This window comes from Cryptotermes secundus, unplaced genomic scaffold (assembly GCF_002891405.2).
Source record: "Cryptotermes secundus unplaced genomic scaffold, Csec_1.0 scaffold846, whole genome shotgun sequence".
NCBI classification, from domain to species: domain Eukaryota; kingdom Metazoa; phylum Arthropoda; class Insecta; order Blattodea; family Kalotermitidae; genus Cryptotermes; species Cryptotermes secundus.
Window position 1 is genome coordinate 622587 of NW_019739228.1, and position 13451 is coordinate 636037.

At 40.7% G+C, this 13451-nt stretch overlaps 1 protein-coding gene across 2 annotated transcripts in view; it reads right to left on the minus strand.

The window, feature by feature from the left end:
* The window catches only part of LOC111871783, a 138758-nt gene extending 132991 nt beyond the window's left edge, over positions 1 to 5767 (minus strand). For both annotated transcript variants that reach the window (XM_023865107.2, XM_023865106.2), the window contains exon 1: positions 5654 to 5767. The gene's annotated coding sequence lies outside the window, so the exon portion shown is untranslated. The remainder of the gene's footprint in view (positions 1 to 5653) is intronic.
* Positions 5768 to 13451: the final 7684 nt, after the last annotated feature.

Consider the following 13451-nt stretch of genomic DNA (forward strand, 5'->3'; position numbering starts at 1 on the left):
CAAAAATGAACCCTGCTACCTGAATTCATGGCTGCAAGGCGTGTATTACTGTTGTTTTATAGGGTCTAAGCTTCAGCAATTGTGTTGCCGTTCTTGCAGTAGACTTTGACACTCCAGTCTCCTGAACTAGACGTTTCGGTGATTTTCTAGGTATATTGTTCAAGTCTGGCCCCTNCCAGGCCGGAACACGCTGATCACTAACTGTAACTGAGAACAAATGACTAATGGAGTTTATAAATGCCGCCCACTGCTAACAAATCATAAACAAATTCCCACGCATGAACCGCACTGCTCGCCGTGAAACATAATGTAGTCAAGCGGCCCACAAACTTAATAACTTCCCTTAATTCCAAACATTATAGGTCATCAGGCAAACTGATTCATCGGCAAAATTCGTATGCGCCTCGCAGCCGGCGGTGCACCGGTCGCCGTGAACCGGTCAACAAAGCAAAGAACCTCCATGTAGAAAACATACCTACATTACTCCAGCGGCATATACCACTGCTTGAAAAGGTAAAACCGTCAATATTCAGTTCAAAGAAAGCCTGTAGTAAGTCAACAATGAAACCAAAATTACATTTAAAAATTAATATTATTTAGACGTAAACCATTTTCGAAAACTGGCATTATCGTTGACTGCCTCGTTAACTGTTAGAATATTGGCTAACCAGATTTTTGGTTAACACTGTTCAAATAAATTCAGTGTTATAATGGTTCACTTATCTACATCTACAAGTGTAAATATTTAACTAGAATCATGCCAATACATCACTTCCCTGTTTTCTTTTATTATCATGTCAAAGAGAAAATATCATCAAACAGAAATACCACTTCTGGGACGCTGAATCGTCTCCAAATATGCCATGTTTTCTGAATCGTCTCCAAATATGCCATGTTTTCCTCTTTCTTCCTCTACAGATCTGCCAAACAACTTATATAATTTATAATTCTCCAGTATATTTTAAAAGTCCACTGAAAACAGTATGAATGCGATGAACCTAAAATACAGACTTCGACTACCAGGTCTACTTGATGTGGGCATGGATAAAATCCTATGACAATGACGTAGGAGGTTACGTTATTACACAGATGCTGTTTTAAAAAAACTTCTGGTATTCATATAGTGACAAATTCACACATGTTCGGAACAATTCTCTCACCAGACAGCAAAAGATAATGTGGATAGTGACCTTTTTTTTATTGCTAGTGGGGTGGTACTAAGTCCCTTGCACTGCTGCCACTTCTGGCCTATTGACCCAGCCCAAGATGATAGGTGAGGGTGATTGTGGAGCAATTACTGGAATGAAGATTGGCAGGGGAAACCGAAGTACTCGGAGAAAACCTGCCCCAGTGCCATTTTGTCCACCACAAATCCCACTTGACCAGACCCGGGATCGAACCCGGGCCGCCGCGGTGGGAAGCCAGCGACTAATCGCTTGAGCTATGGCGCAGCCCTGGATAGTGACCGTACTGGACTGTTTCGGAATATATGGTTACAAAGTCTTCACTCGGATTCTGAATATAACATAAGCATTTCTACACTAATACAGTCCCCTTATTACGAAAGACATTAATTTATTTTTCTCATTCAATTTACTCTTCTTCCAAAGCACTATTTCTAGTAGGATGAGGTTCTCAGAGCGGTGGCTATGATGGGTTTTCTCTTCTGGGATGCAACGCCGTGTAGTCCATTCACAGTCAACCGACGTTTCGAACGAACTTCTCGCCTCCATCGTTAGGGTTTCCTGTTGTCTGTTTCATGCTGTTGTCTTACTTGACTTAACTCTTCTACGCTGAAGCTGGAGACGATATGCTCCTTGGAAAAGTCTGCTTAATTTCAACGGACTATACGGCATTATATCCCAGAAGACAGAGCTCTTCTGCCATTCCGGTGTTTTGATCAAATTTTAGTCCCCATAAAATGTTTAACAAAAACAAAGCATACTGTTTTATTTACTGGTTCTCCTGTTCTGCGGGGGGTATAACCCACAAGCAGTACTGGGCATAAAAGTCATCAACGGAATTTAAAAGCATTCATACGGTACATTTCTGCTATTATTATTATTATTATTTGTGGTGATGGAGGAATACACGAAGACCTACATACTTAAGTTCCCCTGGCAGGGTTCAGGTTCGGGCCACGTAACCCTGATTACAAGTCAAACGCTGCGACAAGTAACAAAAGTACACTGACGTACACACACCTCAATATGTGTATACACTGTATCTGACGTATATCATATCAAACAGCAATGCTCTTGATTCTTACTCGGGGCCTGCTGTTATAATCTCGACAAGCACACTGTCTATCCTGAGGTTTCTCGTGGTTTACCTCAGTCCCTCCAAACAGGCAAGATCTCGATCATCTCGACGACGCCAGAGCATCACTCTTACACGCTAACGTGCATGTTGTTTATTATAAAATGAACATGGTCTAAATGACGTCATAGCTTGGGACGCAATCGAGCCCACGCCTGCGCAGACGGGCCAACAGCAAAAACGGATCAATAGCTGAGAGAACTGGAGACTAAACGGTATAAAGAAATGACAACAATGAAGAAACATGAATTAAATGTTAAGATGCGCGGGAAACAATGAAACTCATTAATACAACCTATACTGCAGTTGAACTCTACGGTCTTCAGACGGTGGCCAATGTTCAGGGTATAATTTAAGTAATGCTGTTTCCGTGACAAAGACCTTCGGACGGAGTCGCAAACAGCATGAAATTCACCCCCACCCCACTCAAAGTAAATAAACTATTTGTAAATATGCCGAACGCCTGTTTATCACATTCTACCGAACAAACTTGTGTTGGAAGAATGAAAATATTATCTTGCAATGCCACCAACTTCGGATAAGACATGGGAACTCCTAGTAATTAAAAAACAAGGATATTATTAAGTGCTGTCAATTAGTAATATATGTAATTACTAACTCCACATTTATCATGATTCTAGATCCGTATATACACAACTTCCTGGTGCATGGGCTCCAGAATTTCATGAAACCAATTGGTGTTACCTTACGCCCACCATCGGGTAATTCTGAGCTTAGTTCTATTCCCCTAAAATGCATTTCGATGTTATACACTCCTCTCTCCACCATCTCGAAAGTGGTTTTGCGATTTTCCCCTAAAATGTACAGATTTCTCACGGTCATGTTCCTTCTACATGCCCTGCCAATATGCTCCACTTAATAATGACAGAAGCATTAAAGTGCAAAATCAGAAGGGTCCCATCGTTCTAGAGGCCACTTTTCATTCAAGTGCCCATTCTCAAATTATACGTATACAGTTAACAACAAATATATATATATACTATATGCAGTATTTTAAAACCGAATAGAAGTTGGGGTCGGTGACGGAAGGTAATTCAAAAAGTAAGAAAATTATTAAAATTCTAAAGAAACATAAATGATACCATTTAATCATCATATTAGACGAGAACCCTTGAATTCTTTATCATAAAAATTATTATTTCTACTTGTACAGAATAAATAAAAAAAGTTTAAATTCATTTTTTGTCCAAGCAAGTCTCTATCTGCATCAAATTAGTGAGCTATATTTAAAAAATTAATAAAAACTAATTCCTGGAAGCGGCCGGTCACAGTAGCCGAGTCGTCTAACGCAAGCACTGTCTTCGCTAGCTCGGAAGCGGGGATCGTGAGTTCGAATCCCACTCAGAGAATGGATGTTTAGTGTTTGTGTGTATGTGTGCGTTTTTCTGTGTTTGTGTACAGGTAGAGGCCTTGCGACGAGCTGATCACCCGCCCAAGGAGTCCTACCGAATGTGTAAGATTTAGTAAACCGAAGTGAAACGGGAAGTTTCATGGGGGTAGGTCAAGGCCCAAATTGGGGCTGTAGCGCCAAAGGAAAAAATTCCTGGAAGCAATACTACATCCACTTTTTTCTTTCGAAAACGAGTTAAATTAACAAGCCTTGAAGCATATCTTGTCGTCCGATCATACGTTTCAACCAAAGTCACAAACAAATTTGACAATCGTAGTTTAATCACCGCAAGATGCGATCACCAAACACATGTCGCAAGAGAGATCCAAAATCAGTTACGTCATAACGTCAGTAATAAATGAATATGCCTGATACGTTGCTACACACTTGGTTCTGTTATTACAACAGACTTAGGTTACATAATACCGTTATGGAAAACTCTGAAACAATGCTGAGCCCGGTTTTACATGAGGATGATATGCTGCAACAGTATTTCTTCCGGGATACAAACCGGAAGTCTCATAACTGCCACAAAATTATACAGTATTATAAAGGCAGGCTGCGGCATAATTTCTATACATAAACAAGAAAATAAAAGGAAATGAAGACTGATACTGCATATATAAGATGGTACCCTGCAACCTTGGGGCACGGGGTAGTGTAGTTGGTTGAGTCACTATGCTAAAAGACGGAAGGTCGCGGGTTCGTTTCCCCATGCCACTGTTCCCCCCCCCAATTTACCTCACCCTTCCAGCCGCGCTATGGCCCGAGGATCGACTCAACCTCAAATAGAAATGAGTACCAGGAATCTTCCTGGCGGGTAAAGTGCGGCCGGCGCGTAAGACTGACCTTACCGCAATTTGTGAGCAGACTGCCTAGAAAATGTGGGAGCCTCGACCTCACACAACCCTATGGGCCCCACTGCCTGTTACAGAGTCGGCCTTACCTTAGCTTTTTTACCCATCTACCCAACTGTCCTGTGATGTGAACCCCTAAACACTGATTTATGAGAATGGATATTCAAAATCGTGTGTATAATCAATTTTTAATCTGGGCAGTAACACATTCGCCTCAAAATACCTTTCAAAACTTACAAGTTCCAAACTTCTCCACCGAAACAATATGGAGCCACACTTCCGTAATCTAGTGCTGCTCCCTGTGGCAAAAATTGAACTCTACAATGTTTCCCGCATTTTTTCGTTTCGTTCAAGCTGACAATCCCTTAAAAATATGTCACCTTCTACCTCAAAGCGTTCATCCTTTTAACACGTTACACACTTCAAAACTTCTGCCATATTTCTCGCATTTTCCTTCGCACATTTTGACTTTGTCACGTTTGTTACACATATCCGTTCAATTTTCACTTTTATCTTCAATTTACCTCACTGCCTTCAACAATCAGTGGCTTAGTAACTAACATACACTTTTCACTTCATAGGCTTCCAATGCTGAAAAACATATCGGCCCTCAGCACCACAATGTTTACAGCAGTATTTTTTTTAAGCAATTTCTGTGACCCATAAACGTATACACCGCCACACGCTCGATGCGCTGCTGAAGGCCCTGGCTGGTTTCCAAGTGGGTCATAGCTCAGCGGCCCTGAGGTGTACGGAGGGGGGGATGTCAGCAAGCAAGGTCGCTTTAATCACGTGCCTGCCCTTTCACCCCTCGCAATGAGCCACCGAGGCACAAGACCTCCAGTTATTACACCACCATACACGCACTGCTCATGCAAAAGACGGCTTCGCTATTTATTTGGAACCGTTGCCCGACTACACACGAACACGTCCTCATTGTTATCACGTGTCATTCCTTCCCGTACAGAATGAGAGCACACTGTAAGTGTGTCCAACCTCAAAACAAATACTTCTCGGTGAAACGCCAACTTGCTATTCCAGAGGCTGTTATATTGGCATACCTTACCTTTATATCCCGCGTCAGATGTTATTTTTAGCCACGGCTAGTCTTCTAAAGTCGCCTTCACTACTGTCACGATGTCCAGCAAGGTTGTGAGACCGCTTTGAATGCTGTCTGCTCGGTAGGCTCATGCCAGTTGCTAGCGTAACACTGCGCAAACCCAGCGCTTCGGACTACACATGAGTACCGATTTCTACCGCTCACTCGCGCAGTCCCAGTATCGTATGGATACGAGCAGCGAGTTGCTGCGCGCCGCGCGAATAAGGTAACCAAAAAATAAACTTAGAGTTTAAAGAATGACGAAGAAGTGAAGAATCACGAAAAGAGTAGAAGAGAAATACCAAGAATCGCCCTGCAAACTTTTTTGAACAATTACACAGTATAATAGGTATGACGTCACTATTCCCGATTATGATGTCATTGTCAAAGAGTAAGACGACAGCAACTCAAGGCTGAGAGTGCCAAGTGGGAAACGACACAGTTTTGTTGCTCGCAGATTTGCGGTAGGTAGCCAGACTTCTTGCCTTACACAACCCCAGGCCTTTCATTAGGGTCAAGAGATAAACCTTAGGTACCTTCGTTTGGCAATTTTCGATGACAGAAGCACAAATGCCTACTAAACCGCTGTCGGTCCGCGTAATGTTATCTACGTTGAGTCCATTCGCGGCGTTATCAACCAAGGACACAGGAAGAAAGTGTGCCAGGTAACGTAGTTCATTCCCATCTTATCAACCCGTACAGACTTATAGATTCTGCTGCATTGCACGTTACAAGGCCTTGTTCAAGTCGGCAGCTTAGAACACTAAACATGATCAGTTTACGAGGAATCCATGCTAATCATTTACATGCTTAAAAATACGTGCTGTGTCTCAGATTATGTATCGCGTTTGCTAGTGTGAATGAATAAATGTTCTCTTTCTTAACACTTCTAGAAAACTATACTTGGTTACCAGCAATACAAATTATAAATATACATTGATACAAATAAATGAAAGTGTGTTTTCTAAATTAAGTTCAGGACGGAGAGGGTTTCAAAACAGGATTTCTGATGGTGTGCAACGGTACTTCGTACTGGCATTATCTTCTTATAAAACCCAAAAAATAAAATAAAATTTAAACGTGTTACTAAAATAAGAAAAATTGAAATTGTGGAAGGAATTAAACAGTATCTCCCGCCCTTTGTCACAACTGAGTACAGGTACTTTTCTTCCGGAAAATGAGATGTTTTGGCAAGAACTTACCTCACATAGGCCTATTTCAATCTGTGTGGCAGTGGTGCAATATTATAAGGTAATAAATGCAAAACTAAGCGATCCATTTATGTGCATAATTCCTGTTATCTGGGCCTACAAATTCCGACTGCATTAAATTTGTGAAGTATGACTTGAAAGTTACGTATCATCGCCATCTTTATAATTACATAATAAAATTCTGTTCCATACAGACTTTATAAATATAAATCTATGGTCCATCCTCATCCAAATCCCAAGTTCCAATCTTATATCGCCCTCAAACTGAAAGCTAAAAATAATTGTTTTACATTCTACAAGATGCGTACAAGGGGTGCATATTTTTCAAGAACTACACGTAGTACTCCATTAAATTTCAAGGGGCACCATTAAGTGACGCTAGTGTCGCGCCCACTTCATCACCATCGTGATGATATCAATGACACGAAATTAAACGGAACAAAAAAGAAAATGGAATGGTTTTAAGCGGTATGATGTTCATACTAAGTTTCATGAAAATTCGTTGAATTGTTCAGAAGGTATTATGGACACAGAGAAAAAAATAGTCTTCGTGGACAAGACCGAAGTGCAATAAGTGCTTCAAGACTGCGGCGAAGTTGAAAACCGGAAGCCGAAGAATCTCCACTGTCGCAAGCCGTTGCTAGGGAACGGCTGTTGGAGACACTGCAGGCTGAAGAAGGCTTAGCATGTAGTGATTTGTCAAGTGGAGATCAGCGCCGTAATTACTCGTAATTCCGAGTGGTGTGTATAAGTGGTCAATAAATCCATTCACCAATCACATCCCGTCTCTAGTCACACCTTTTCGTGACTATGAACTTGGTATTAGACTGGTCATATAACCATCCTCAAGTTCAGAATCTTGGCTGATTACATGTGTCCATTATTACCTATAGACTGATGCTGTGATGTTGCTGGTTCCGCGTCTAACGAATCACAAATAAACCTAACAGTTATTCGAAATCAGAACCACATACCTTGTTTCTTGCTCTGCAGCAATAGATATTATGCACAAGATTACATGATGTATGATTTTGTGTTGCGGCGGTCCCACGTTCGAACATCGAGTGAGTTACAAGTAATTTCGTAGTTTCCCTCGTCTCTTGCTGGATATCGGAATAGTTGTTTCGAATAAGCCAAGACTGCCTCGTTCCCATGTCTACCATAAGCCTACTAGTCATTCATTTCGTCACCCCATCTCATCTGACGTCATGTAACTTCGGCAGTTGAATAACAATAATGAAAACTACGTTAGCGTAGAACTACCTGATACAGGCAGAAGCCTGACACCACGAAAGTGGAACGCTACCGTTAAAGTTCAACGAAAAGTAATTTGCTTCAATGTAAACATCCTATCATAAATAAAAAAGAATTAAACGTTTTCTTTTTTTTTTCTTTATTTCTTTCTACCTCTCCATTTACTTTCTTTCCTTGTTTCCTTCTTTCTTTACTATTCTCTCTCCTGTCTCTGTTTTTCCTGTACCTCTTTCTCTGTTCCGTTCCCTCTTATTTCATTCTTTCCTTTCTTCTTCTTTGTTTCCTTCTTTCTTTTTAGATGGTATAGACGTTATGGGATTTGGGCTAAGGACCGCCAGCTGTTCACTTGGCAGTCATTGGTGCATTGTTAAGTGAGTTGTCTTCTGCCTTTCTTAAAACAGGATCGCAAGGTTCAATAACTGAACCTGGTGATTAGAACAGTGTTTAGTAACCCTTTTGTTTTCAGAAATGCTTGCGCTAAAATAAACAAGCCTGCTTACTGTCCCATAAGCAAAAGGAAAAATGGAAATGAAATTTGGAACTTTCATTGTCAGGAGCCTGTATATGCAGATTCATTGGAAACGGTACCAGGAGAATTAGCAATGAATAAGTCAGATTTAGTGGGAGCACAGGAACTGAGATTGGATAACCACGGCATTGAACACCGAACCTTCTTCAATGGAAATGGGAATGATAAACATGACCTAGTGACATGGTTTTTAGTACATAAGGGAATAATTGGTCTTCAGAGGGTAGGATGAGTCAGTGCTAGGATATCGTTAAGCCATAAAATATTAAGAGGTCCTTGGTGGGATATTATTCCTCTGAATATGCAGGTCTCAACCGAAGAAAAACGCGATGATACAGAGGTAGGCTTTTATGAGGAACTGGAGCATGTATTTGATCACTTTCTTCCAAAAATGTGAAATTTGTTTTTCAGTTAATTTCAATACAAAAGTAGGGAGCAGAGTTATTTTAAACCCAGTAGCTGGGAGTGAGTGTGTACATAAAACTACGCGTAGTAAGCATTATGTGGTTAGAGTAGGAAACTTCGTTGCACCTCAAAATCTAATTGCCAAGAGTACAATATCAACACATCGCAACATCTGTAAATGCAGTTCTCCTGGCCGCAAGACACAATTAGGTTTAGCAGATCTTGATAGATTATAAATTATAGAAGTCGAATATAATACTGACCATTGTCTCGTGGCTGGTAGTTGCGAAAGTTTGGGACAGACCGTCAGTAAGTAAACGAGCAATACAGAATTCTGTTAGGGACAGCTGCGATATCATGAAACGGAAAAATAGAAAAGTTGTAGGTTATTACGAGTTAAATCAGCACAAACCACGAGTACACGAAAAATTATCATAATTATTAGAACAAAGGAATGAGGCTAAATTGTAATAGTCCCAGAATTCAAGACAAATAAATGGAAAGAACCTGAACAGTATACTCGTAAGACGTGAAACTACATATTTCAGGAAAACGAAAAAGGAACATCTGAAAGACAGAAACAATAAACTCGAAACAAACAGTACGGACAGAAATATCACAGATATGTAAAATGCAAATATGAATTCGAGAAGAGATACCAGGCTAGAACTAAATTGCTAACGATGTAAATTCCTCGAATATTTTAACAGGTGGAAGAATTACATCTGTCATCTAGGTTAAAGATGTTAGACAAACTGAAATACATACGGCATTTGTATTTGGCAGTAATTCTTTTGAGGTTGAAACTGCTGTTGAAGAATTGAAACGTTATAAATTAACATGTGTGCCGACAAAACTGATCCAAGCAAAAGGTTAAACATTAGGTTCTAATATTCATAGACTTCTTAATTCTAAACATAATAAAGAATATTTTTCAGAGGAGTGAAGGGAATATATCATTTTTACTTATGTATAAAAGGCGACTAAATTAACTGCAGCAATTTTCGAGAATTGTTACCGACTACTACTACTACTACTACTACTACTACACACACACTTCTCTTGGGGTTAACCTCACATGTAGACAAAATTATTACGGAACATCAGTGTGAATTTCGCTTTAGATCACCTACTGAACAGATGTTTTGCATTCAACAGAAGATGCGAGTAAAATGGGACAGTGGAGCTACATCAGATAATTATAGAATTCAAGAAAACCCACAAGTCAGTTGGGATAAGAGTGTTGTATGCACAATACACTCGTTCATTTGCCTACTCTATATCCATGAAACTGCTTGTAGCTGGACTAATTTGTTCGACGCACTTTCGTATTCAAAATGAGCTGAAACGAAGAGATGCTTTGTCGATTGTTTTCGTCTTTGGTTCGGAATTTTGCATTATGAATGACCAGAGAAGCTAACAGGGATTAGAACTAAATGGGAAAAAAATCGTCTCTAGTGTAGGCTGATGATGTCAGTTTATTGGGCGAAAGCATAAATATTATAATGGAAAACACAGAAGCTCTGTTTTCCATTAGTAATTAAGTTGGTCTCTAATTAAATACAGAGAGAAGTAAGCAGGCCTATATGTTCATGTCGGATCACTAGAATTCAGAATAAAATCCTAACGCACAATAAAGATATTCAATAAATCCTTCGAAAATAAGGCAAGAGTAGGAAATCAAAATTGAATTATCTTAGAAATAAAGAGCAGATTAAATTTTCTGCTTGCCATTCAGTTTAGTATCACTATATTCACATCTGCTATCTCAAATTAAAGTTTAAAATATACAAAATTTTAATTTAGTTGTAGTTTTGTATGGATGTGAAACTTGTCTCTCGTAATAAGGGAAGTACACGGATTAAAGAGATTTCTGAGAACAGGGTGCAAAGGAGAATGTTTGGATCGAAGCCCAAGACAGGGTAGCGGAGTTTGGGTGAAGTTGTCCCACGAGGAGCTCCAGAAATACAGAAAGAGGAGACTAGGAACTCATGTAGCACACAAGGGAGAGATGAGAATTGCATACACAGTTTGGGTTGAAAATCGTGAAGGGAGGAGACTACTCTGAAGTTTTAGACATGAGTGAGAGGATAATATTAAAATGGATCTTAACGAAATAGGTTGGGAAAGTGTAGACTGGATAGTCTATTATATGATCCAATGGTGGGCTCTTGTGAACACGGAAATTAACATTTGGGTTCCCTACAAGGCAGAGAATTTCATGACTCTTAGGCTTAATTTCTCAAGAAGAACTCTACTTCAGGGACTTCGTCAAGTACTGTACTTCAGTACGAAAAGAGTTACATTTTTATGGTCAGCTGAGAATCTGTATTCCGTGGAGAAGGTATCAGAAATTATTGTCTACATGAACACGAAACATGACTTTATTGCTTCTAAGGGAATAACTTGTACTCTTCTCCAAGTATAATTAGAACGATCAAGTCAAGGAGGATGAGGTGAGCAGGGCATGTAGCACGAATGGGGGAGAGGAGAAAAGCATATAGGATATTGGTGGTAAAGCCGGAAGGAAGGAAACACTGGGAAGACCAAGGCGTAGGTGGGTGGACAATATTAAAATGGATCTCAGAGAGATAGGATGGGATGATATGGATTGGATTGATGTAGCTTATGATAGGGACCGGTGGAGAGCTCTTGTGAAAAGGGTAATGAACCTTCGGGTTCCATAAAATGCTGGGATGTTCTTGAGTAGCTGCACAATTGGCAGCTTCTCAAGAAGGGCTCAGCAGCATGAGTGAGTTAAGGGAAACAACTGTGTCCTTGCTGGATACACGGCGGAGCTCCATCCCATGTGGGGTAACTAGTGTGGAGTTCCTAGCTACTGCTCGCGCGTGTCGGATGTCTGCCGGTATGTACTGATCTGTGACCCTGCCGGAAACGTGCCACTGCTGTGCAGGAACACGAACCGCACGTCCTGCAGTAGGACATGTGTTCACGCTAGCATTAGACGCACGTGATTACGTTCTTAGACCTCAAGGCTCTGAACCATTTTTCAATACTATAACACTCAGTACGCTATAATTTCATCAATAAAAAATGAACATTAAGGCATCAAATAGCACAGAATTAAACATCTGAACTATTAAAAATAAGTAAGTTCTTTAATATTTAATCATGAAACGTTAAGAGCTAAGATTCGAGCCACCAGGGCATTACAACGTGGCGTAGGACCGAAATTCGAGTTTCTAATCCTAAGTCCGAATATTCGGAGCGTAAGTCTAATGGGTGTTAATTCACTGAGGCTATAAATTCGGAGTTTAAGTTGGGTTGTCGTACGTCCAGGTACGACTGTATTCAGGAGTAACTTGAAATCGAAGCATCATAATCAAGAAAGCATATTGTAGATGGTCTCTCCATAATTTCTTAGGGCACATAGGATCTTTCAGTCCCAGTAAAGTGAAGTACAGTGCACGCTTTGCGGATAGAGGATGTCACGTGGTCAGCGCAATGAATCCCCACGGCCGTTAATCTCGGTTTTATAGACCGGAGCCGCTATTTCCTTGAAATAGCTCCTCAATTATCCTCACGAAGCTGAGTGGACCTCGTTTCAGACTCACTACTTCTCAGGAAATCTGGTAGCGTCGGGATCTGGATCTGTGGCCAGGAACTCTGACCACTAAACCACAGAGACGGTCTGTCAGCATAGACATAATTATTTATTTATTTACAGATTTGGCGACGTTTTCAGTAGCTCGACTAAGAAGCATCGAATGAATGGATGACAGGCGAATGATAATCTGGTAAGTATTTTGAAGGAAGCGGCCCTACTCTCCCGGTATATGCCTGGAAGAAATTAGCAGAACCACGAAAAACCTCAGTCAGGATAGCCAATGTCCCGGTCGAGTTTCGAACCGAGCGCCTCCCAAATTCGAGTCAACCAGTTCAGCGCGGGGTCATGTTGCCCAGTGGCTTCGCTTCTGGAGATGGGTCTGGAGGCACTGGAGCAAAACCCAAATCCCGAGTTAGCTGGTAACACAGAGCAGGTTAGCATAGGTTACGTAACCAATGTCTGCTTTAGGTGATAAGTGGTTACACAAGTTCGCCTTGCAAAACAAGAATATTCTGTTCTCCTCTGCAATAAAAATGTCTTTGCTCGCTGGTAACACGAGGAACTGCAGGTAACTCATTTGGAGATTACCTCTCAAATTACTGACAAACATTCCACAATATATAAGATTTGAGGCTTTCACGGCGGTGACTATGAAGAAAGCAGTCTTCTGGGATTTGGCACCGTGTATATGTGGTGTTAACCGACGTTTCGGAGGAACGTATCGCCTCCATCTTCAGGGTAGAAGAAAAAATATAAGAATTCTGCAAGCGAAGAGACCGTGAGAACCGGTAAAAGCAG